Consider the following 26,325-nt stretch of genomic DNA (forward strand, 5'->3'; position numbering starts at 1 on the left):
CTGACTTGGTCTTCTGCTAATTATGTTACAGCACATGATCTATAATAAACATAAACAAGAGGGTAAAGTGTTAGGCTCTAAAGTACACCTGGGTTTTCTCTTAGGATATGCTTCTCCTCTTGTACCATGAAGGTCCCTCTACTAGGGGCATTTTCAGACATTCTGCCAATGCCAAGACTTGCAAGGAATTGAAAGAGAAGCTGAACTCTGGAGATGATGTTCAGGTGGATGGACAGTCAGTCTTTGTGGCTGCAGCTGTCATCACGGTATGTTTGGCCGAGTAACTCAGCTGTCTGGGCTAATGGTACCTTCCTTCTTTGAGGAAGCAATGAGTCTTTATGGGTAGGGAGGATTTCAGAGGAACAGAAAGCATTTTCTAGCAAGGTACATTTTCACCTGATGGCTTGGTGTGTTTGTGTACACAGAGGTACCTGCCCAATACAGTGACCCTGGTTTTCACATGCAGACATGTGCAGTCCCTCAGGACAGGGCTTCCTTTGGCACCTCCCTATACCAAACCACCCCCAGCAGGAAATACAGTGATGTCCACCTGCAAGGCAGCCATGATGTACACTGCCAAATAACATGACAGATGCTGCACTGACATATGCATAAAACCCTTTGGTGGCAGCAGCACAGATGTTCTCTGTCATTTCTGAATACAAGGAAGAGGCTGCAGTAGGTTTGGGAAGACTTGTGCCATTTGAGGGCAGCTGCTCTGCAACCCCCAAAACAGGAGCTGACCTGTGCTGTCTGGACCCCCAGCCTTCACCCTCTGATCAGCCAGCAAGCACGAAGGAAAGCAGCTGCTAAATCCAAGCAGAGGGATTGTGGTGGGTGGGGTATGAAGTTTATGATAAGACCCATGTTTCAGTAAGGAAAAGCCTATATTTTGTACTGGCAATTAAATCTGGTCAGAGTAATTTAGGCACCAAAGTATCCAAAAAACATCCCCTTTTTTCTTGTTGGCCTGATATTCAGGCACTTCCCAAGACAAGACATACATTGAGTTGTTGAATAGTCCCCTGAGAAAAACCAGCAGTCCTCCTAGCTGAGGAATGTTTCAGAGAGATCTGTGCAGAGCTTCAGGGCTGAGTCCTCTGCTGGATTGGAGGTCAGTCCTGCTCTGGAGAAGGGACAAAACAGGAGGGCTGCCTATTCATCCTGCAGTGCTGCCGTAGAAGAGCCTGAGGAAGACAGCTTGGTGGGCATGGAAGGGGAGAATAAACATGTTTGTACAGTGTCTTGTTTTATCTTGTGCTTAATATGAATAAACAGTGACTATATGCATTGTGAAACTGAAACCAGGAATTCAAAACTGACCAGACTGCTCTGCATATATATATATTTAATTCAGGATTTTCTCTGAAATATACCTGACAGTGTTCTATCCTCAGACATGCATGGACTGTGGATGGAAGCTGTGGACACAGAAAATCAGGCACATAAGACTAAAGCTATCAAAAGGTTTGTAAAAGCCTTTGTAAAAGTTTCTTTTGGTAGGAAAAGGGGGATCATATGGCCCTAAGAATAGCCTTCATTTTCTGGGAGACTACTGGCAATGCTCCAGGCCACAGTGGAGGAGCTATTGATGATTGCCAGTGTCACTGATCAGAAAATTTTCTGTTCAATGGTCTTTTTAGAACATCCTTAACATTTCTGACCCCAAAAAAGTAATTTAGAAATTCTCTTCTGATGATTAGTTCAAATTACCAGAACAAATAAACTGAAAAAGCATAATAAAATTCAGCCACCAGGAATGCATCTATGATAACAGAATTAGATCTTTAATGACAATAAGTTTATTCTTTAGTGCACAAAATGAGGTTGATCATCATAGTGGCAGTTAGAAGAAACAGCCCTGTCAAGGTGGAGACATGGACCTTGAAAATGGCTTTACTGCCTTGAAACTGCTGCCCTGAGCATGAGCAGTTTATCAGCCTCCTGTTGGATATCCCATTTATTCAACCATGGCTCAGCTCAGTTTTTGAACCTTACCATTTAGCCTGGGCCTTCTTTATCCATGTTCTCCATAGCACATGACACGGCAGTGGCATGTTCTGGCGTGCTGCTGGCCTGGAGCTGTCTCATGTCTTCTCTGGGCAGTCCCTGTTTAGTCAAGGCATTGTGGGCTTGATTTATTAAAAAACTATGGATATTGATCTAATACCAATATCCAACTATGACGGACAAAGACTCTCTAACAGTTTAAAGTTAGAAAGCGTATGTTTATTACAACGCAGGGCAGCGTGCGGGATCGCTCCCAAATACACACGCGCAATTTACAGATCATCACAGGGTCTTTTATCTACAGGAGTATTGAATACACAAACTACAAATGCATATTCATAGCTCTGGTACCTCCCATTCCCCCCCCCCCCCCCCGCTTCGTATGGAAATTAGCCCAAAAAGCCATCAAGCATGCGTAGTTTGTTCTTTGAAATGGGTCGGTGGTCTTTTTTATAGGGTGGGGTCCCAAAATGATGAAGTAAGATGGGTCTTCCTCCCTTGACTTTTTAACCTTTAGTGTTCGTGACAGCTAAATCCTGTTTTTCCCAGGACTGTTTGATTTATGATTGTATTGTATTCATGGGGTCTATTGATTATTCAGGATGCAAAAGCCTAGTTTGACAGCTTCCCTCATTTATTAGTTCCTTCTAAGATTTATCAGTTCCTTCAGTCTGGCTTCTGTTAGCAAAAGGGAAGTCCTAGCTACATTATCTCAGCACTATCTATTTTGACTACAGTCTTTAATTCTTCTAAATCAATGCCTCATTTCCCCACTTGTCTTTTTTAAAGTGGGTAAATTCTTTTACTCAAAAGTCTCTTCCTCATCAATCCAATCTGTACAGCTAGTGTCTCTCAAGACCAAGCCATACGCTTTTGCTAATGAGGTTAAGGCTGCTATTCATTGTAGCATCCTCCAATTCCAAACAAGCATCGCAACAGATAAAACTAAACTTATACTAACCAGAATAAGCAACACAACTATAGGGTGGACTAAGGCATTTAGTATACCAGTTGCTGTTGGAGACCACCCAAAAAGCACATCCCACCAATGATGGGACAAATGTTCCTCAAGCCTCTTAAATACTCCTTTGATGGTTTCTGTGTCATGGTGAATTGTAATTAATGTCTTTCTTCCCCTTTCTTTAATTTCCTTTAAGATCTCTTTCAATCTGGGATGTTTCATCAATTGAGCGACTAAAGTCAAATTCATTCCTATGGGTACAGGCAGTATATTCTGCACATTAGTTGGGTTAGCCTTTATATATTGATGTGATATTACAGGTTCTTGATAGGAAAAATCACATCCCTTAATTCTGACATAATTGCAAATACACAAATTGAATTGGGTCTCATTTATAATTTGGTTGTCTATTTTTATGATGCGGCATGCTGTCCTTAGACAGACACAACCTTGTCCTGTATACACCAGTGAAGTTTTCTGTTTGCCTGGATGCGTTTCAAAGTGACAGATATTCTGGTCTGTATCCAAGCAAGTGTCTTTGTCACCTTCTAATGTCACATATGTATCCTAACTGTCTTCTCGCAGTACAGGGCTCTAGATTAACAGTTTGCCATTTTCCTTCAATTTCTCGTGCTCACATTTGGTGTTCAGAAGGGTACAATACAGTTCCCTCATGATTTAATCTTTAGGGGACTATTGGCATGTATAGTTAAAACAAAGGCTGTCACTGTACTAGTCACAGGGTTATAGGGGAAATACTCCCAACCCTGTTCCTAGCACCCCAGTGAGAGATCTCTCTTACTTAGATGGCACCTGGGGATCACAGCTTTTCTATTACAGGTCATACTCTTTTATTGCACACCCCTCTATTTTGAGTCTAAATGGAGGACATTTCCTTCCCATAACCCTTAGCATCTTATTTAAAGCCTTACGAGAGTAAGCATCATAAGCTTTTCTTTGGCACCTGTTTATCTCAGTCACATTGTACCTACGCAGTATTGTGTTGACCCTTGTTATGGTTAAGCCTATTACTGCAATAATTACAACTTTCCACATAATGTCCATAATAACTATTAGTCCATCTATTCGTGGTTCCGAGTGAGTTTCAGTTTTAGTTCATTGTCGCCTGGTGTGATTTTTTAGATTCCTTCTGGGGCTTTCTTCACTTGGGAATGATGGATCCAGGCCTTCTGTTCTTTGATCTTGATTGCAGTGAAAGTAGTAAGAAGCATCTGGAATGCTCCTTCTCACTGTGGTTCCAAGAACTTTTCTGCAAAAGACTTAATTTCTAGGTTGTCTAATTTTTTGTTTTGAGCTCCAGCCACATATTTCTTATGATGGCTGGAACTCTACCCACGGTATTATTTTTTTGCAATCGTGCTTCTGGTTACTTCTCAGGCTTTAGCCGTTCTAGTAGGCAAGGCTTCTGGCCATCTTGAAAAGGTATCAATTAACACCAAATGTAACGATATCCTCCCTTCCTGGGCAGCTCTGTAAAATCAATTTGCCATTGTTGCTCAGGTCCACAGCCTTTCCCAATTTGTCCCATTTTAGGCTTTGGGGTATTTTTGGGATTAGTTTGGAGGCAAAGACTACACTGACGGGTTACTTGTATCACTGTACCTTGTAACTTTCTGGCCACAATTTTTTCCTTCAAATAACTATACAAGATGTCTATTTCCTAGTGTGTTTTCTCATGTTCTCTTTCCACTAATGACCATAACAAATAGGAGGGTACTACAAGCTTCTCTTTTTCTGTCATGGCTCACCTTTCCTGATTATAATTTGCTTTCTCTGCTTTAATAAGTTTTTTTACTCTTCATATTATATACTGGCTTACCTTTAATTGAAATTTTTTTTCATCTGGATAAGTGCTGCCTCAATTGTCTCATCGGGTATCTCACTTTTAGCTGTGTCTTTTGCCTCTCTGTCCGCCAGCATATTCCAATTAGAGCTCACTTTTTGATGCGATCTGTGCCATCTTCTCAAGTAGCTGCACAGCATCTAGCAGCTTTAGGATTTTTTTCCAAATGGCTCCGTGTGCAAGGACTACCTCAAAGGCATACCTTGAGTAGATGTTCAGCCTTCTGTGCAGAGGTGTTGGTGGGCAATGGTCCAGACTTTATTACCTCTCTGTTGATGGTAACTGCATACCCAGCATGCTGCTTTCTACTGACAACGTAGCTGCTTCCGTCGGTAAACCAGGTCTCAACATCCTCAATAGGAGTGTCCTTCAGGTCCAGGCGACTGGAATAGGTGGCTTCAATGGTCTCCAGGCAATCATGGATCACTGATTCTCCCATACTTTCGCTGAGGAAGGAAGCTGGGTTCACAATGTTAGTTACTACAATCTCAACATCATCTTGTTCTACCAGTATAGCTTGGTACTTCAGGAATCTCTGTGGGGAGAGCCAATGCCCCCCTTTTGCTTCAAGGACTGCAGACACCGTATGGGACACTAGCACAGTCATCTTCTGGCCTAGGGTGAACTTGTGTGCTTCCTGAATATTCACAGCCACTGCTGCAACAGCTCTGAGGCACCCTGGCCATCCTTTAGCAGACTTGTCTAGTTGTTTGGAAAGATAGGCCACTGCCCTCCGATATGGGCCGAGGTTCTGTGCTAATATTCCCAAGGCGATTGCTTGCTTTTCGTGAGAGAACAAGAAGAATGGTTTGCTCACATCTGGAAGTCCTAGTGCTGGAGCTGACATGAGGGCTTGCTTTAGCTGATCAAAGGCTCGAGTAGCTTCCTTTGTCCACTGAAGTTCTCTGATTCCATCCATAATCAAGGCATATAGAGGTTTAACAAGCAATCCATAATTATAGATCCACAGTCTACACCACCCCGTCATGCCTAAAAAGGTTCTAAGTTCTTTCACTGTTTGAGGCTTTGGAGTCTGGCATATCGCCTCTTTGGGGTCCTGCCCCAAAGTTTTTTGTCCAGCGCTCACTTCATAACCCAGGTAAATGACTGTTTGCCTCACCAGCTGGGCCTTCTTTTGGGATACTCGATACCCCTGTAGGCCCAAGAAGTTTAGGAGGCTTACCGTCCAGTCCACACATGTCTCAAGGGTCTGCGTGGCTATCAGCAGGTCATCCACGTACTGGAGTAGCTGTCCTTCTCCTGGTGGGGGTTCCCAAGACTCCAAATCCTTTGCAAGCTGTTCCCCAAATATGGTGGGGGAGTTCTTGTAACCTTGGGGAAGAACGCACCATGTGAGCTGAGTTCTTCGTCCAGTTTTGGGGTTTTCCCACTCAAATGCGAAAATTTTCTGGCTGGCTTCATGGAGAGGGAGGCAAAAGAAGGCATCCTTCAAATCTAAAACGGTAAACCAGGTTAACTCAGGTGTTAAGCGAGTCAGCAGTGTATAAGGATTGGCAACTACTGGGTACAGATCTTCAGTTATTTTGTTGACAGCTCTTAAGTCCTGTACTAGCCTGTATGACGCGTCAGGCTTCTTCACTGGCAAGATAGGAGTGTTGAAATCAGACTGACACTCCCTCAATAGTCCTATCTTCAAAAAATTTTCAATAATTGCACTAATACCTCTCCTATTTTCTTTCTTTAGGGGATATTGTTTAACCCTTACTGGCTGTCCTCCTTCCTTAAGTTTGATCTGTACTGGTAGTGCATTCTTTGCCCGGCCTGGTATGTCAGAGGCCCACACTCCTGGAAACACCTGATCTGTTATTTTACTGAAATTCTCTTCTTCATTTGCAACTTCAATTTCCGTGGTTATCATCATTAAACTTAATAGTTCTACATATTGTTGATCCTTTACCTCCAAAATAATTTCCCCATTCTTAAATATTATTTTTGCTTCCAGCTGCTCTAGCAGATCTCTGCCCAAAAGTGCAGATGGAGCATTAGGCATATATAAAAATCGATGGATTCCCCATTGTTTCCCCAATTTAAACTTCAATGGTTTGCAAAAGTAAGCCCTTTCAGATTGGCCAGTTGCTCCTTTTACCATAACATAGTCATTGGTTACAGGTATTAGGGCCTTATTCAGCACTGAAAATGTTGCCCCTGTGTCTATTAAGAATTTCACCTCCTTTTCTCTGTCCCCTAGTTTGACTATAACCAGAGGGTCCCCTAGGGTGGGGCCCTCCGGTCCTCCTCAGTCCTCTTTGACATGAGCAATCACCTTTTCCCCTTTTTGACCGCCTTTTCTATGTTCATCACCCTTTCTTAATTCTGGGCACTGGTTCTTCCAGTGCCCAGTTTTCCTGCAGAAGGCACACTGGTTCTTTCCCAGTCGGGATGGTCCCTGTTTCGGTGGACCATGTCCATGTTTTCCTTTTTTCCTCTCTTTTGCTTCTGCTACTAATTTCTTCATCCCTTGTTTATATCCTTCTTCCCGGTTACTAAAAACTCTCCAGGCCTCATCCAGTAAACCTTCTAAATTCCAGCTGTCTGGACCCCGGATCTTCTGGAGTTTCCGCCTGATGTCTCCTGTAGACTGTCCTAAAAATAAATTTATTAATTGATGTGTCCCTTCATTAGATCCAGGATCCAGGGTGGTGTGTCGGCGCATTGCGTCTCGCAGGTGATCTAGAAATTCAGAAGGTGTTTGGGAGGGGCCTTGTTTGACAGCATATAGGGCTGACCAATTTATGGTTTTGGGGATGGCTCTTTCTAGCCCTTTTACTATCAATTCCTGGTGTCTCCTTAACTGTCCCAGCTCCTCATCCTCATTAGGATCCCAGCCTGGGTCCTGCAGGGGAAATACATCTTTGGCATCTTCCTGTGTTGTTCTACAATCATCCTCGGCTAGATCCTTAGCTACTTTCAAAACTAATTGCTTTTCAGTTTCTCTTAAGGCATCAAGCAGCAATTGGAGATCTGCCCAATCGGGTAAATGCTGCTTGATTATAAACTTAATTTCTTAGCAACCCCTATTGGATCACTTCGATAGCCCTTAGCACTCTTTTCCCAAATCTCTAAATCAATTGAGGAAAAGGGACCTTAATCAGTTTTGTCTCTCCATCAGAGGTCATTGCTTGTCTTAGAGGTGCTTGTATGACCTCTGTGGTTTGTTTTCGGGTTCTTGATGCTATAGGCCCTTGTGGGGGAAGTTTGGGAGCTGACGGGGGAGGTTCAGGTTCATCCCACACACTGTCACTACTAGGTAGTGGTGGATATAGTTTTGTTGCTGTGGAAGATGAAGTGGGGGAGGTTGGAGTCAATGGTGGTCCTGAATCTGCATTTTCCACTACCCTCCTCCTTTCCTGTCTTTTTGGGGGTGGTTTAAGTATGTCTGCTGTCTCTTGTTCCAAAGCCTCTACTTGGTATATCTTGTTGGGATGTGTGCACCTCTGATTTATCGAGCAGGTGCTGCAACAACGTTTTGGTTTCCCTTTAGTAGCTTTATTGTCCTTTTCAAGGGCCAATACTAAAGGATCAGATGGTGGTCTCATTCCACAATCCCTTTGCCACTCAGGGTGATTTAGGAGGCTGAAAAACATATCTGCATAAGTCACCTCTGACCACTTTTGTTCCCGCCGCAGGAAAAGCATTAACTGTAATAGTGTCTCATAGTCCAGTGTACCATTCGCTGGCCACTTCACTCTCTCATCAAGTTTATAGAGTGGCCACCACTGTGTACATAACTTAACCAGCTCTCTCTTGGTTTCTGCACCATCATAGCCTGCCAGCTCTTTCCCGTGTGTTAAAATGCACCCCAAAGGGCTCCCTTTAGGGACCTCTTTGCTCTCATTTGCCCCAATGCTTAGAGGTTGTTTTGTTTTGTTTTGTTTTGTTTTGTTTGTTTGTTTGTTTTGTTTTGTTTTTTGGTTTTTTGTTTGTTTGTTTGTTTTTTGTTTTGTTTTGTTTTGTTTTGTATTGGTTTTTTTTTTTTAAGTTTCTGAAATTCTGTCCCTGGGCAGGGGGAGCTCTCCTGAACCAGCTTTTCACTTCTTGTGCTTCCTATTCCTGGGCATATAGTTTAACCAGAAAAAAGAAAAAAAAAACAGCTTGTTATTCTTAAAACAAAAAGTTAGCAATATGTATTCTTTAAAATAAGGCCCGAAGCACCAGCTGTTGAAGAAAGAATTTATGTTTACATAAATAAAAAAAATATTTTTATTTAAAAGAAAAACCCTACACAATTACCCAGACACTTAATTCAAATTACTGGTTATTAATGTTGCAGAATGCAGCGTGAACTATTTCGCCTGCATATCTCAGCAGCAAAAATCTTTCATCTTCTTCTGCCGGCATTAGACATAAGTTCTGGGTTCTCTGCTTTTCTTGCACAAAACTACCAGACAAAGTTCTTTCCCCCCTCACCAAAACCTGTTTATGTGATAGCATTTTTTTTTAAGCTCACAAAACAATGGGTTTTGACGACTTCCCACTCACTTAGTTAAACATTTTAACACAGCGTCTCCGATCAAAACACTCCACAAATTTTCTGCACTGAGGAAAAAAAAGGAGGGTTTCCCGATCAGGCAATTCCGGCTCTTTTTACAATTAAAACTGCATTCCACAAACAAACAACAGTTAAAACAAACACATCAGGCTTTTTCAGAATTTCACAGCCTGAAAGACACAGCCTGAGGCTACAAATCCCGGCTCCCTGCCGGTCACCAAGGCAACTCAGATTCCTGCCCGATCACTATGATATGTCAGGAATAGGCTTGCAAAAAGCACAAAAGAACACTCAAAACTCTTTTACACTTGCTTGTTTTTCTAATAAACAATAAACAGTTTATTCACCCACAGATGTTTTTCTACTGAACAACACACTGATTAAAATCACACTATCAGTTATGCAGTCAGAAATTACAGCGCTCTCCGTGACACCCTCCAGTCACGGCGTAAGCACTCCGAATCTCTCCACTTTTTCAGCAGAGATATCCTTCCGCGGATCGGTGGGGGTTTTAAAATCTCTTACAACTTTAAATTTGTAACACTTACAAGGGTTAGTAACACACTTTAAAAACAAAAACACTTACAACACAAACTTTCACAATTCACACACATACGGTACACAAATTATTCTCTTCGTAAGCACGCAATTACAAAGAAAACCCAAACAGACACGAATACACACACACATCCAGCGCTCGTGACCGCAACTCAGAACGGGACCCTGTTCACCTCAAAAATTCAGGCTAGCCTCTCAGATTATGAATTACTAAAGTGCACCTTTAAACTACAAGCCAAATTGGAGTCATTATGCTCCCAATACTAGCAGCTCTGTGCCGCCGCTGCTCCTCTCCCCGGGATGCAGCCAACAGTTACCAGCTTTACCTGGAACACAACAACCATACAACACTCCTCGGAGATTCCAAAACCCAGTCAGGCCTCTGCTTTGCATAAGACGTCTCTTATGACTTATAAGCCGCCTCTATTCAAAGGTACCTGCATTCAATACGTTTTTCTTTAAACATACCTTTTGTCTGTAGTTCCAGGAGGTTCTGGTCTTTCCCCGGGTGGACGATAAGGTCTTAGGAGCCCTCACCCCGAAAACTTCGGGCAGGCGCCTCGAGGGGGTCCTAGACCCCACCGGCCCCACGGCCAGAGAGAGCAGTTCTCCTGGCTGGCTCGCCAAAATGATTTATTAAAAAACTATGGATATTGATCTAATACCAATATCCAACTATGACGGACAAAGACTCTCTAACAGTTTAAAGTTAGAAAGCGTATGTTTATTACGACGCCGGGCAGCGTGCGGGATCGCTCCCAAATACACACGCGCAATTTACAGATCATCACAGGGTCTTTTATCTACAGGAGTATTGAATACACAAACTACAAATGCATATTCATAGCTCTGGTACCTCCCATTCCCCCCCCCCCCCCCCGCTTCGTATGGAAATTAGCCCAAAAAGCCATCAAGCATGCGTAGTTTGTTCTTTGAAATGGGTCGGTGGTCTTTTTTATAGGGTGGGGTCCCAAAATGATGAAGTAAGATGGGTCTTCCTCCCTTGACTTTTTAACCTTTAGTGTTCGTGACAGCTAAATCCTGTTTTTCCCAGGACTGTTTGATTTATGATTGTATTGTATTCATGGGGTCTATTGATTATTCAGGATGCAAAAGCCTAGTTTGACAGCTTCCCTCATTTATTAGTTCCTTCTAAGATTTATCAGTTCCTTCAGTCTGGCTTCTGTTAGCAAAAGGGAAGTCCTAGCTACATTATCTCAGCACTATCTATTTTGACTACAGTCTTTAATTCTTCTAAATCAATGCCTCAGGCTCCCTCCCACATGCTCTGAACCCAAGTCCCTTGTCCCTCCAGCTCTGTGACCAGAGCAGGTGGGCAATTTGGATGCAGAGTTGTGGCTCTCACATGAGTTGGTGGAGGGGAGAGACACAGATTCACCTTATCAAATGTGGATGTCTCAGGCTGGGTACAAAGGGGAAGGAGAGGGAAAAAGCTTTGAGATGCAACTTCTGGAATTGAAAGAGCAGTTGTTTGTGAACAGCACTGTTTTCCTTTTTTCCCACTCCCTGAATAGTCTTGTCAACCAGCTTCCAGAGGCCAACCTCATCTTACTCAGACACCTCTTTGGAGTCCTCCATCATATTGAACAGAATTCTGGAGTGAATCAGATGAATGCCTTTAACCTGGCTCTTTGCATAGCACCCAATATGCTGTGGCTACCGAGTCCCACTGGGCCTGAAGAGGAGAGCTGGTCTACAAAGAAGGTAACCTTCCATGGGTTTGGCCTCACCTCTGTGTTCCCTTTTCACTGCTTTTTATGGGCACTGCCTTTGTAGTCTAAAGGAAGGCATAGGGCCAGTGACTGTGCTGGCCGAGTGGCATCCAGGCCTCATCCTTTCCTCTGTGCAGCTGTGCCCATGCTGGGAGGGGTTTAGCTCCTCAGACTGTCCAGGGTGAAAAGGGAAGCAGTGATTACTTCACCAGATGAACTTCCTATATGGTCAATGTGATAAATGTGACATTGGGTAAAAATTCGTGATAAAAGAATATAGCAAGATATGTAAGATTGGTGTTAATATAAAAAGGTATGGTCCGTAGAAACTATTCCCCTGCCAGGTTTCCACGGTCCTCAGTTCTGAGACAAAGAGAACAGGACGAGGACCATTATGAGAAACAAAGACACTAGCCAACCCAGATAAGAATCGGCATCGCACCTAGACAGAGAAATTCCTCTCCGAACGAAAAAGAGAATTCTCCGCCGAGGAATACACATTGAAATAAACATGGGCCGACGAGCTCCATCCGCATGTGAAAGGATCTTCCCGGAATACGGTCTGCAGAGTCCGACAAATCCGGGAAGCCCATCCAAAAATTATTTGGACTATTTGGACTATCCAGGGCACCTGTTCCGCCTCGGGACATGAAAACCCCTATAAAACCCCGAGCTGCGACCTGCTCCGTGTGGATTTGGGAAAACCGTGCCTTAGAGTGTGGTCTTCTCTTCCACCCGGCGCTGCGCTGTGAATCCTATTTGTGGTTTTTTCTTTTTATCGGTGATTGGGATTGTTTTATTAATAAATTGTTTCTTTGTTAATCCGATTTTTGCCGTTGCGTTTATAACAGGTTTGGTGCCGTGACTCGGATTCGAAGGAGCTGCGGGGACCTGCTGTCCAGGAGGGTACCCCTGCTGATTTCGGCGGCCTGGTGAGTCGGGAAACCCCGTAGCTCCCTCCGAACACCCGAACCAAATTTAGGAACGAGAAAACCACAAAAGGACAGAGGGAAAACGGATCCAGGGGCAAAGAGAGCTCAGGAAAGGCAGAGGGCCTTCAAAAGCCGCGGCTGATATTGCTCGTAAAACGTCTATGTGCACGAAGACATCCACGCAGGAAAAGGAGCTGTAAGTACTGCTGGTTGAGTGAGTGATCGGGCGAGTGTGTGAGACGTGATCTGATCACGAAGCAAGTGTAGGCTTCAAGGTCGTAGTTCCGTGTTCTCGCGAGAGAAGCGGTCGGCCGCGAAGGAAGCGATTCTGTGTGAAAGTTCTCTCTCTTTTCGCTCATCAATCCTGGGACTAGGGAAGTCACAGGGGACCGATCACGGGGAGGCTAAAAGGGGAAGGGTACATCCTATTGAGCTCGGGAATTGGTAAACCCTTTTAGCCAACGGACCAAGGTAAGGGTCCAGGTAAAAATCCGTAAGGACATAGAACGCCGATCAGGGGACCTCTCGTCACAGCTCGCTGGAGGGGCGATAATCGGCAAAAAGCCCCAAATCCCTCAGAGAAAGTCAAAACACAACGCAAAGGCAGAGAACTGACTCAGGAAGGAGTCGAAGACTGGTAAGAAATCACATTACACAAAAAGCATGGGACAGAGAAAGAGTAAACCTCAGAAAAAGACCTCAGGAAGACCTCTCTCCGAAAAGGAGGAGGGAACGCTTGACATCCCTCGAAATAGCCCCTTGGGCTGGATGTTAGAGCATTGGGGAGATTGTCCCCAGAGGAGAGAAAAATCCAGAGAAAAGATGATATATTATTGTGTTGATGTGTGGGGAGGCAAAGAGTTGAGGAGCCACCTTATGTGGCCAGTGTTGGGAACATTTGAAAAATGGACGTGCAATGAATTAAATTTCTATGTAGAAAACAAAAGCCCCTCAGACTCTGAGGAGAGGGAATATGCTCGGCTCTGGCTGAATACCCGAGCAGGATTGTTCCTGATAAAACAGAAAGGACGGCTCGGGACTGGGACCGAGCCCTGGGAACCTCTAGACCATCTCCCACCCCCTTACAATGGGCCGGACTCCCCGCCCTTGCTGGATCAAGTGGTGCCTACGGCTCCCTTGGACCCCCGAAACCAACCTATGGGGGCACAAGTATCCCAAGTGGGAAGCCCTATGTCCGTAACGACACAGGCTTCCCGTCCCTTGTCCCCACTGGCAGTTTCCCTGCTGCCACCCCCTCTCCTTCCCCTTCCGTCCGGTCTGGGTCCGTCGGCGGCACCCCCGCCGGTGGACGTCATGACCACTGGAGTCCCCTCCGAGATCCCGTCTGCGCAAAGACGGGAACAGCCTTACTCACCCTTGCCGGCACTGCCGCCGCAACCAGGGTCTGCCCGAGCGGAGGAGAAAATCCCCTCTGCTCCACAAACGGCGGTTCCACCACCACAGCCCACAAAAGGGAGACAACCCACGGCCATCAGTTCCCCTCCTGCTAGCAGAACATGTTTGAAAGCGAGGCCAATGGGTGATGAATGGGGAGAGAGTGAAAATGAGGGACATAGTTTACTTCCGTTAAGGGAAGTTCCGACGGCCCCTGGGGTTATCGGGTTTGTGAATGTTCCTTTCAATACAGGAGATGTGAGAGCTTTTAAAAAGGAGATGGAACGGTTGTTGGATGATCCTTTTGGTGTGGCAGAGAGGTTGGATGAGTTCTTAGGAAGCAGTATCTATACCTATGAAGATCTTATGGCAATCCTAAGGTCTTTGTTTAACAACGAGGAGAGAGAAATGATAAAGCAGGCGGGTATTAGAGACTGGGACCGGCGCAATCCGCAGGGGACACCAGGCGACCAGAAGTGGCCCAGCACTAGTCCAAGTTGGAATGCGCAAACAGAGGATGGGAGGCGGAATATGGTAGACTTGAGAAATATCATAATTCAAGGTGTAAGAGAAGCGGTTCCAAAGGGCCAAAACATTAGCAAAGTTTTTGGTGAATGTCAAGGGAAGGACGAATCTCCCACTGAACGGATTGAGAGATTGCGGCGGAGTTTACAGATGTATTCTGGAACCGATCCAAATTCTCCGGTGGGGGAGGTTCTGTTAAAAACTCAGTTTGTTGCTAAATCTTGGGAGGACATTAGGAGGAAATTAGAAAAGATAGATGGGTGGCAAGACAAGACCTTACAGGAACTCCTAAGAGAGGCCCAGAAGGTATACATGAGAAGGGAAGAGGAGGTACAGAAATTACAGGCTAAGGTCCTAGTGGCTGCAGTAAAGGAGGTTCAGAAGCAAGAACAGGCACAGGGTAAGTATAGAACGATGCCCCGAAAGCCTCAGGGTTTTCGCAAATTAACCCCGGCCACCCCGAGGGAACTTCCAGAATGTTATTATTGTAAAAAGACAGGACACCTTCGGCGGGACTGCTGAAAAAGGATAAAGGAGGAGAAAATCTTTCAGGAAGATTAGGGGTGTCAGGGGCTCTTCACTTTGGGGACCAGAACATCCAGAGAGCCCCTGGTAAAATTAAAAGTGGGCCCCCAACGACAAGAAGTGATTTTTTTGGTAGACACTGGGGCAGAGAGAAGTACCTTACAGAATTTGCCGTCTGGATGTGAGACTAGTCGGGAAAGAGTGATGGTGATTGGTGCTAAGGGGGATCCCTTTAAAGTACCTGTAATAAAGAACGTGGAAATTGAGTCTGGAAATAAAATTTGCTCGGGAGATTTGTTGCTAGTACAAGAAGCTGATTATAATTTGTTAGGAAGAGATATGATCACTGCATTAGGAATTAGTGTGATTGCAGAAAGTTCAGAACTAGTGGTGAAAATGTTTAGGCTCACTGTCAAGGACGAGGAAGAGATTAATCCGGAGGTTTGGCACTTGAAAGGAGAAGTAGGGAGGTTGGAAATCGAACCTATTCACATTGAGAATGAAAACTCAGAGGATCCTATAAGGGTCAAACAGTATCCCATCCCGATGGAAGGGAGAAAGGGGTTGAAACAAGTAATAGATGATCTCCTGAAGGGAGGTACTCTAGAGCCGTGTATGTCTCAACATAACACCCCCATACTGGCTGTGAGAAAAACCGACGGAAGCTTTCGATTGGTGCAGGATTTAAGAGCTGTGAATGCCAGAACCCGAACTAGATTTCCGGTAGTAGCAAATCCCTATACCCTGCTAAATAGACTCTCTCCCAAGGATGTATGGTACAGTGTGATAGATTTAAAGGACGCCTTTTGGACTTGCCCTTTGGACGAGAGAAGTAGAAATTACTTTGCTTTTCAGTGGGAGGATTCGGATACAAACAGAAAACAGCAGTTAAGGTGGACGGTCCTCCCCCAGGGATTTGTGGAATCCCCAAACCTTTTCGGACAAGGGTTAGAACAATTGTTGACTCAATTCACCCGAGGGAAGAAACAAAGCTTTTGCAGTATGTGGATGACTTGTTAATAGCTGGACCCACCGAAGAAAGTGTGAGAGAATGTACTGTAGCTTTGTTGAATTTTTGGGGAAAGAAGGGTTTGAAGGTCTCAAAATCCAAGCTGCAATTCACAGAGCCCGAAGTAAAATATTTAGGACATTGGCTAACCAGGGGGAAAAAGAAGTTGGATCCTGAAAGGGTGTCAGGTATCATCGCATTACCTGCACCAAAAACCAAAAGACAAATTAGGCAGATTCTGGGGCTCCTGGGATATTGCAGGCAGTGGATTGAGGGCTTCAGTGAAAAGGTAAAAATTCTGTATGAAAGGTTAAACACTGACAGAGTGAAGTGGACTGAACAGGACAAATCAGTTTTCAGAAATTAAAGAATATCCTCATGACTGCTCCGGTACTGACGTTACCAGACATAAATAAAGAATTTCAGTTATTTGTGGATGTGAGTGGGCAGACAGCACAAGGAGTCTTAACCCAAGAATGGGCAGGAAAAAGGAAACCTATAGGTTTTGTGTCCAAAATTTTGGATCCTGTCAGTCGAGGGTGGCCAACATGCCTGCAGGCGATTGTGACAGTCGCTCTTTTGGTTGAGGAGGCTAAGAAGGTAACCTTCGGAGCGTCTTTGGTAGTTTTTACCCCTCATGATGTGAGAAATATCTTGCAACAAAAAGCAGAGAAGTGGTTAACTGATTCCAGGCTTCTGAAATACAAAGCCATTCTAATCAGCTCTCCGGGTTTGGAGCTAAAAACTACCTCTGCACAGAACCCGGCTCAGTTTCTATTCGGAGAAGCCTCGGAAAAATTATTACATGATTGTATTGAGATTGTGGAGCTTCAGACGAAAGTAAGACCTGATTTGGAAGATCAGGAATTGGAAGGAGGAGAGAAGTGGTTCATAGATGGTTCTGCAAAGGTAGTGGAAGGAAAGAGGAAGTCGGGGTATGCGGTTGTGGATGGTAAATCGGGAGAGGTGGTGGAATCAGGTCCCCTAGAAGTGGGTTGGTCAGCCCAAGCCTGTGAGCTTTATGCTCTTTTAAGGGCCCTTCGGCGGCTGAAAGGAAGAAGGGGAACTATCTATACCGACTCCCGGTATGCCTTCGGAGTGGTACATACTTTTGGGAAAATTTGGGAAGAAAGAGGGCTGATAAATACAAAGGGAAGAGGCTTAATCCATGGAGAAATAATTAAACAAATCCTAGAGGCCATTCGAGAACCGAAAGAAATCTCTGTGGTCCATGTAAGGGGGCATCAAACCGGACTCCAATTCCAAACCCGTGGTAACAATCTAGCCGACAGGGAAGCAAAAAGAGCAGCTCTGCTTATGGTGAGTGCCCCTGAGGTGACAATGGAGGAAGCCCCTGAATTCCCTCTGCCCCCTTCTGAAAAGGAAACCGAGGAATTCAAGAAGATCGGAGGGGTCCTAGAAAGGGGGAAGTGGAGGCTGCCCGATGGGAGGGAATTAATATCAAGGGAAGCGGCAAGAAAAATCTTGCAGAGATTGCACAGACAAACACACTGGGGAACTCGGGCGTTGGCGGAACAGTTTCTGAAATTCTTCGGGTGCAAAGGGATTTTTGAACTTTCCAAACAAGAGGTACAAGGGTGTGTCGTCTGCCAAAAAGTGAATTGATCCAGATCCAGACAAATTGCCTGGGGGGGCCGTCCTCTCTCATACAGGCCATTTGAAAGGATCCAGGTAGATTTCACGGAATTACCAAAAATTGGGAGATACAAATTTCTATTGGTGATAGTGGACAAATTGACTCATTGGGTGGAAGCTTACCCCAGGGCAAAAGCCACTGCACAGACTGTGTCAAAAATTTTACTAGAGGAACTTATACCTCGGTATGGAATAATTGACTATATTGATTCAGATCAAGGGACACATTTTACTTCAAAAGTTATCAAACAAACCTCAGAAGCCTTGAGCCTCAGATGGCAGTATCACACCCCTTGGCATCCTCAGAGCTCGGGACAAGTGGAAAGGATGAATCAGACCCTAAAGTCTCAATTGTCTAAACTTATGTTGGAAACAAAAATGTCTTGGATCAAATGCCTCCCTCTAGCTTTGCTTAACATAAGAACTATGCCACACTCTGAGACCGGGTTGTCCCCCTTTGAAATGTTGTATGGAATGCCTTACAAACATGGAATGCCGGTGGGACACCCTCAAGTCGAGGATGCACAATTACAACCTTATCTCATTGCTGTAAACAAAAATTTACAGGATCTCCGAAGGCGTGGACTTATCCCCCAAAGTGCTCCCCTGGGATTCGCAATCCATCAGATACAGCCGGGAGATAAAGTGTTAATCAAAACCTGGAAAGAACTTCCCCTCACCCCACACTGGGAAGGACCCTTCCTTGTTCTCCTCACCACTGATACTGCGGTCCGAACTGTGGAAAAAGGCTGGACTCATTCATCAAGGGTAAAAAAGGTTGAGGACTCAAATACCTCGGATTGGAGGATCACCACCCCTCCAGGAGAGCTGAAAATTAGGCTTCAGCGTCACCATAAATGACAAATCAGATAAGTTGTACCACTCCTAACTGTGATTGTTTCCTTTTATTCATTTCGAATGTGTCTATTGTAAACAGGTTTGGGTAACTCATCGTTGGGGAGGGAACAGACCGAAGGGACTGTGTACCAATTGTCTAACCGAAGAACAGGAGAATACTAGCCGTCTCTTAATACTTGCCACACGGGCCGGACTTTTGGAACTAGACTCTCCTGAGTGGTACCAAATTTACAAAAAGGGGGTAAAAGGGAAATTGGATGCCAAGGCAGAGATTTTGGCAATTGAGTGCCGAAGGACTATCAAAGTACCGTGCAGAAGTGATACAATTAAGCTGTCTCGGTGGGCGATCTATAAAAGGAGATTCGCTATCAGGACAACAAGGGCCCCTGAAGCTTATCCCTGCTGCCGAGAAGATGGTCTTCCCCGCCGTATGTTCACATATGGGTGAAGGGCGAGGCAGAGGGATACATCTGTGGGGAATCCTGACTGTCCTGAGTCTAGCCGTGTGCTTGACCAAGGGGGCCATCCCCGAGGTGCCTCTGGGGGTGAGTTCCCCAGGGAAGTGTGAGCAGTGCCTGACTGCCACATTAACCGGACAGATAATCGACTGCCCTCCAGGGCAACAAAGAGGTTATTGTTGGTCTAATGGCACTCAATTCAGTCTCTGTGAATTGGAGGGGGAAGTCCGGTGCCAACACTCAGGGGTAAGTTTTAAGGACGGTCAGTCAGGAATTCGTGTTGTGGGAGGGGAAAAGGCTCCCCATGTCATACGCAAACGTGAGATCAAGATTCTTTCCCCAATCCCAGCTTGTGACCAATGCAACAAAACTGTGTGGGTAGGAGGAAAAAGACAATCAACCTTCCTGGCATATTACAGAGTAAACCCTTTATGTTATGATAAGACTAAATTAGGAATGTGCACCATGGGAGGAAAATTATACTGGGAAGGAAGAAACCTTAAACATGAGGAAAAGGTTTTCTTCAACAATGAGCCTATCATCCTTGATCTGATGAAAAATGATGACAGTAGCGTGTGTTTACAATTTGATCAGACCTTTTGTTTTTTAAGGAACGAGGAAGGGATGGACCCAGAGAGTAAGGTGAGGCAAATAAATCTAGAATTAAAAAGGCAAGAAGCTGAAACCAGAAAAAGGAGAATTGAACAGGAGAGACTGAAATCTCTCAGTGAACATTATGAGCAATTAGAAAAACAATACAGCGATTGGGGGCTACCAGCTCCTAACCAGAATCTCTTTATAGATGTGATACAGGAGATAGCTACTGAATTAGGATTATCTAATTGGTGGATTTGTGGAGGATTAAAATCAGCTGAAAGGTGGCCTTGGAAGGGAGAAGGACTTACCCCAGAGCAACTCTTAAAATGGGAGGGATCTAAAATATCAAAAACCATGCAAAGATCAGAGGGATGGATATTAGACAAAAGAATAATTGGCACTATCTGCATCAGCAGAGAAGGAAAAGAGTTCACTGACCTGGTGGGTTATACACCATGTATAAACACGCTTGCAGTAAACTCGAATGACAAATCGAGGATTTGGCAACCTGAACCACCTGCAGGTTATTGGGGCCAAAGTCAGGGAAACAATTGTGAGTGGATCGAGATAATCGAGTTATGTTGGCATAAAAGTACTGGGGCTAATCCCTTCCAAGACCTACAGGGCCTGAAAGAATATTGGAATGAACCCTCAAAAATTAATACGGGATGGAAAGCTCCTGATGGGATATACTGGATATGCGGGAAAAAAGCATACAGTGAACTTCCCAGAAAATGGAAGGGATCCTGTACTCTAGGAATGATTAGGCCCTTTTTCTTCACTCTACCTAGGTCAGAGAGTAATTTACTAGGAGCCCCCCTCTTTGAGACACTGGATCGGTACAAAAGAGAATTGAAAAGAGAATTACCAATGGCAGGAGGCAGTCAAAAATGGGGGGAAGAGGAGTGGCCTGCCGAAAGAATCATTGAATATTACGGGCCGGCCACTTGGGCAAATGATGGCAGTTGGGGATATAGGACCCCCATTTACCTCCTTAACAGGCTTATCCGGCTGCAAGCAGTGGTCGAGATCGTCTCCAACCACACTTCAGATGCCTTAGAACTTCTGGCAAAACAACACTCACAAATGAGGGCTTTTGTATACCAGAACAGATTAGCCCTAGACTATTTGTTAGCCAAAGAAGGAGGGGTATGTGGGAGGTTCAATGAATTGGAATGCTGTATTGAGATAGATGATTATGGGGAGACAATCAGAGGACTGGCGGCTGAAATTAAAAAGGTGGCACATGTGCCAGTTCAAAAATGGAATTCCATCTTGCAAGCCTCTTGGTGGGATCAGTTATTTGGACAAGGAGCTTGGTGGAAGAAATTAGTGTTCTTCATAGCTTCTTCTATCGCAGGTATTATATTCCTTCCCTGTTTGATCCCTTGCTTCATTAGACTAATCCACTCTGTTGTCCAGGGAATGCAGATCGCTTCCCTGCCCATGGATCCAGAAAATGCTTCAGGAAAGCTGACCTCTCTCTCCCAAATATCAAAATTAATGAAACTAGAAGAAGGAGGAGAGAGCGGACGAGCAGCAAAGACCCTGAAAAGATTTGAAGGGAAAATAAATGGAGAAAGTGAAACACTCTAGGGATATGGTGAAATGTCTCAAGAGGACTATGATCCTAATTGGTATTAATAGTCTTCTTCACAGGAAACAAATATAATAAAGAAGCACGAATTTTTAATTTAATAAAATTATTAGGTGGGGGACTGTGATCAATGTGACATTGGGTAAAAATTCGTGATAAAAGAATATAGCAAGATATGTTAGATTGGTGTTAATATAAAAAGGTATGGTCCGTAGAAACTATTCCCTCGCCAGGTTTCCACGGTCCTCAGTCCTGAGACAAAGAGAATAGGACAAGGACCATTACAAGAAAAAAAGACACTAGCCAACCCAGATAAGAATCGGCATCGCATCCAGACAGAGAAATTCCTCTCCAAACGAAAAAGATAATTCTCCGCCGAGGAATACACATTGAAATAAACATGGGCCGACGAGCTCCATCCGCATGTGAAAGGATCTTCCCGGAATACGGTCTGCAGAGTCCGGCAAATCCGGGAAGCCCATCCAAAAATTATTTGGACTATTTGGACTATCCAGGGCACCTGTTCCGCCTCGGGACATGAAAACCCCTATAAAACCCCGAGCTGCGACCTGCTCCGTGTGGATTTGGGAAAACCGTGCCTTAGAGTGTGGTCTTCTCTTCCACCCGGCGCTGCGCTGTGAATCCTATTTGTGGTTTTTTCTTTTTATCGGTGATTGGGATTGTTTTATTAATAAATTGTTTCTTTGTTAATCCGATTTTTGCCGTTGCGTTTATAACAGTCAAGAAAGCACAAGAAAATTGGAACAGCTGAAATTGGGCACTGCTACCTCATCTGGGATAAAGTAAGCAATGAGCACAACAGTGCACCAGAAAGGAGGAATACTTGCTTGTAGCTTATGAGGTGTAAGCAATAGTGAGGAAAACTGTAGAATGTGCTACACCTTGCTCACAGTACCAGTTCACATAGTTCATATTCTTGCTTCAGGTGTTCATAGAGATGCACTGCCACATTATTAACAGTTTCTTGAGGAAATTACATCTTTGTAAAAAAAATGGGAATGATCTGGGTATCATTTTACTTGCTCTGTTTTCATGAAACTGAATCTGTGAATTCCTGTCTTTGCCAGGTGGCCTTGTTAGTGCAGTTTCTGATTGAAAACTCAGGAGAGATTTTTGGGGGTGATATTGCTTCCTTGTTCCAAAGACCTGACAAAAAGAAGTTCAAAACCTCAGCAGAATCTCTGGGTAAGTTGGTGGTAGTAAATCTTCCAGAAATATTAAAAATCTTTTAATAGATAAAGTCCTCAGACAAAAGAGTTTGCTTTACCTTCATGTTTCTTCTAAGGAACAGTATTGAAAACCAGTTGGGTTTGGTTTTCCCTTCGCCTGTCAAGCATAGGCAGGAAGAGATAGCAAAGCAGAGGGCTGAGGTGCAGAAACTTCAATGTGTCCCCAGGGATGGTTGTCTTTCTCTGTGGCTGCTGTTAAACCTACTCTAGCCATTGCAAGAATTTACTGTAGCCTTAGCACTGCCATGTCCCAGCAGTATTTTCCAGGTTAGTTCTGTAAAGCTAAACCACATGATTTGTATGGAAAGAGATGGAGTTGTCTCTGTTAACTATCCTATGAATACAGGCCAGTGGTGAAAACTGGTCATCAAGCCAGACTTTTTTTATTTCCTGTGAGAATAATGGATCATCTTTGTTTTTCCATGGGCTTGATATAATTTCCCTGTTTTGGTTGTGAGGTACTGTACATTTGGCAACAAATTTATTTGTCCTCTGCCCCAGACATAGGCTTGGCTCAGCATGATGATTCCTCTGATGAGCTGGAGTTTTCCACTTGTGATCCAGAAGGGCCAAAGCACTACCTGGAACCTGAAACAGATGCCATTTTTGAAGCACCCAGCAGCTTGTTACCTGATGAGGATCAGGAAGACTGGGACTTGTTCAATGAGATCACAGCCTGCTACCAAAGCAAAGCCCAGACCAACACCAGTGCAGACAGCTATGAGCTGCTGGAGGAGGATGGCTCCTTCTGTTCCATCAGCTCCATATGCTCGCTCAGCCCAGCCAGGGACCGGTGCTCCTCAGAACCCAGCATCTGCTTCAGCTCCCAGCTGCCCGCACAGAGCCACGAGCCCGTGGCCCGCCAGTCCAGCTGCGATGCCACCATCATGAGCAGCCACACAGACTACATCCACAGGCTCAGGCAGCTGCAGATGGAGAGCCAGAAGCTGATTGAAGGCCTAAGCCCTGGGGTTAATAAGGCCAGGCAGAACTTGTGGCAATCACCTCAGACCACCTCCAGGGTGAAGCAGCTCAGCCTTCAGAAGTCCAGTCTGTCCAACAGGTCCAGCTTCTCCAGCCTGTCCTCTACCACCACCTCCCCATCTGCCTCCTCACTCAGCTCCTTAGACAGTGCTTTTTCCTACTGTTCAGAGTCATCAGCCATTAGCCCCACAGAGGTCTCATCCCTCCCATTCATGTTTGGCACTTCTTCCAGGCTTCATGCTGTGTCTCCCATGGCTGCCAAGAGGTCCCAAGAAGAGTGGCACAAATCCTTCACATCTGTGCCTTTACATCTGTGCAATCTGGACAGTTTTCATGAGGATGAACCCAAGGCTGGAGAGAGCAGTCGTTGCTCTAGAGAGCAGAAAAGTTTTCCATGTGTCAGCAGAGCTGCCATGGGAAGCCCATTCACTGACATTGACTGGGAAGAAGAGGAGAGACAGCTGTGCTGTTCAGGGTGCCCTGGCCCAGGGCTCAGGAGCCAGGGTTATACCAAAGATTTTGAGCAAAGTCCTGAGTACCCAGCTGCCATCCCATCCAGTGAGACATCCCCACAGGTCAGCCACCAGCAGCACAGGGAGAAGACAGTGAAGAACATAGAAATCAAAGGCATTGATGATTGCTCTCTGAGCCAGGAAAGCCTGAAGCGCACCAAGATAACTTTTTATGTGGCCCCAAATAAAGAAAGCTCTTGGGGGTCTCAAGTGGGAGAAGAGGAGAGATCTGTGACAAACACCAGCAGCAGAGACTCACCCAGCAGCAGCAGTGAGCAGAGTCTGTCCAAGAGCTTGCAGACTGTGAGAGTCCACATCCCCCAGACAGTTTTCTATGGGCAGAACACCCCCCTTGTCCTGCAGTCCATCTCCAGGCGCTACCACCATGAACCGACAGTCCCACCCCTGCAGGCTGAGCACAGAGAGAGCCCCCAAAGTGCCTCTGTTCCCAAGGAGCTGGAGAGACAACCAGTGGAAATAGCGCAGGCACCAACACAGAGCAAGGGCTTTGACACATTCAGCCACACCATCCACATCATCCTCCCTGACTCCATCCAAAACACCATCAGGGACTATTTCAAGCACAATGAAACCAAGTCTTGTCTCACAGCAGAGGTGGAAGTGGTGGAGAAGGAACTCCGGAGCAGGGTGGAGTGGCTCAGAAGCCAGCCTCTGGCAGAGGTGGCCTCACAGGAGCGTGACACAGCAGTGTTTGCAGAAGAGACATTTGTCTAAGGCGATGGATGTGGAGGAACTAATTTTTTTTTTTGTGTGTGTGTGTGTATGCACAACAGAAAAAATTCTGTAATATATGATCAGAGTATGAAGAATTTAGCAGGCTGCATGGGGCAACAAGTGTAAAGTGACACTAATGTGTATGTAATGATGGGGTTCAATACTCATTTTGGTGGGAGGTAGGGGGGATGTTCTTGTGTTTTCTTTATGCCCTTTTCTGATGGAAGAGACTTCACTGGCTGGGTGTGGAGTGGAGTGAATACCACCAGACTCTCCCTGTCCTTGAATTAGCTGACCTGTACAGGGCCTGACTCCATTTTTTTTTAATAGCAGGAAAAGAGAAACATTGCTTTATTTTCTCCAGTCAGCTGCTGATGTGCATGGATGACTGGACAACAGGGAGAGCTAATGCTCCATGTAAATTAGTTTAAAATCTTTACACTTGCACAAAACCCACCATTATTCACTGTTCATCACAACCATTCATCCAAAGGAAAATCCTTCACCTTCATTCCAGAAATCACTGCTGCTTCACCCTGCTCATCTATTGTCTGCTCTGGTCTAGCTCACAGCCCACATCCATTTTTGGTTGAGGCTGGGTTCCAAAATCAGCAGCTGGAGCCCAGAGTCCTAAGTCCAGCATTCACTGACAGACAGCATGTGTGACATTTTAAGTCCAAGATTGCTTTTTTCTGGAATTAATTACACAGTGATTCTTTCTTCTCATACCTTCCCCAAAGTTAGGATTTGGCAGAGACAGTTGCTATAAAGAATTTTAGTAATGTCACTTTGACAGGGCTGTGAATGTTCTGTGTCCTCTGGGAGTAGCTCAGTAGCTAGGAGTTTCAGTCCTAGTGAAAGTTGACAATTTTCTGTCAATGCTGATGCCCCTTTCTAGAAGCAGTGAGGATGAGGCAACTGACCAAATTCCTAGTCATGCTGAGAGGGGCTTGATTTTAGCACGAGGTCAAGGAGTTGTGGAAGTTGTCAGGAGTGTTGTTGTGTAGATGCTGAAGCAAAGTCACATCTGGCCAGAAAGTTGTCCATCCATACACTGAAACTGTCCAGGCTTCATCACTGATGCTGGCTCAGAGAAACACAAAGTTCCCACTCAGCAGAGTATGTGGCCCTGTGCGCTCCAGCACAATTAAGTTTGGGGAATTCCAGGCAGGGATGTGCTAAGCAGGCTGCTGGTAAGGACCACCAAAGAGATGCAACCAGTGGACTCCTGAAGCATCCCTCAAAGCCATGCTCAGAAGTGCCACAGATGTAATGGGACTTGTTAGAGGGTTGTGACACTGCCAGCTGAGCTCTAAAAAAATGCTTAGAGCACCACATTAGTTTGACAGGTGGTTTTAAGAAAATAGTAGGAAAAGTCTCAAAGGTTGAAAGGTTTGGGATGGTTCATTTGAAGGTTACATGAGAGTTTTCTATGGTGGTATCTGTCAGAGAGACAATCCTTTTACTCAGTGAACAGTGAATGGGTGAAGGAAAAGAAATACATGAATCCTTATGACTGAAAGGTTGTGCTTGTGGAATAAGCATCCCCGCAAGCTGCTGAGTGTCTGCAAATAGCCAGAGCTGGAGCTGCATGACAGCTGCCATGGTTCAGTCCTTGCACAGAGGGGAAAGCCACCTCTGTTAAATTATCTAGTG

General features: G+C 45.0%; 1 pseudogene across 1 annotated transcript in view; it reads left to right on the forward strand.

Annotated features, from left to right (window-relative positions):
• The window catches only part of LOC310922220, a 53,862-nt pseudogene extending 29,193 nt beyond the window's left edge, over positions 1-24,669 (forward strand). The window contains exons 10-14 of the transcript XR_014592771.1: positions 105-266; positions 1,358-1,467; positions 11,439-11,628; positions 22,277-22,394; positions 22,940-24,669. The product of XR_014592771.1 is annotated as an uncharacterized misc_RNA (transcript). The remainder of the gene's footprint in view (positions 1-104; positions 267-1,357; positions 1,468-11,438; positions 11,629-22,276; positions 22,395-22,939) is intronic.
• The last annotated feature ends 1,656 nt before the right edge of the window (positions 24,670-26,325 follow it).

The sequence above is a fragment of the Zosterops lateralis genome (genome assembly GCF_965231275.1).
Source record: "Zosterops lateralis genome assembly, chromosome: W".
NCBI classification, from domain to species: domain Eukaryota; kingdom Metazoa; phylum Chordata; class Aves; order Passeriformes; family Zosteropidae; genus Zosterops; species Zosterops lateralis.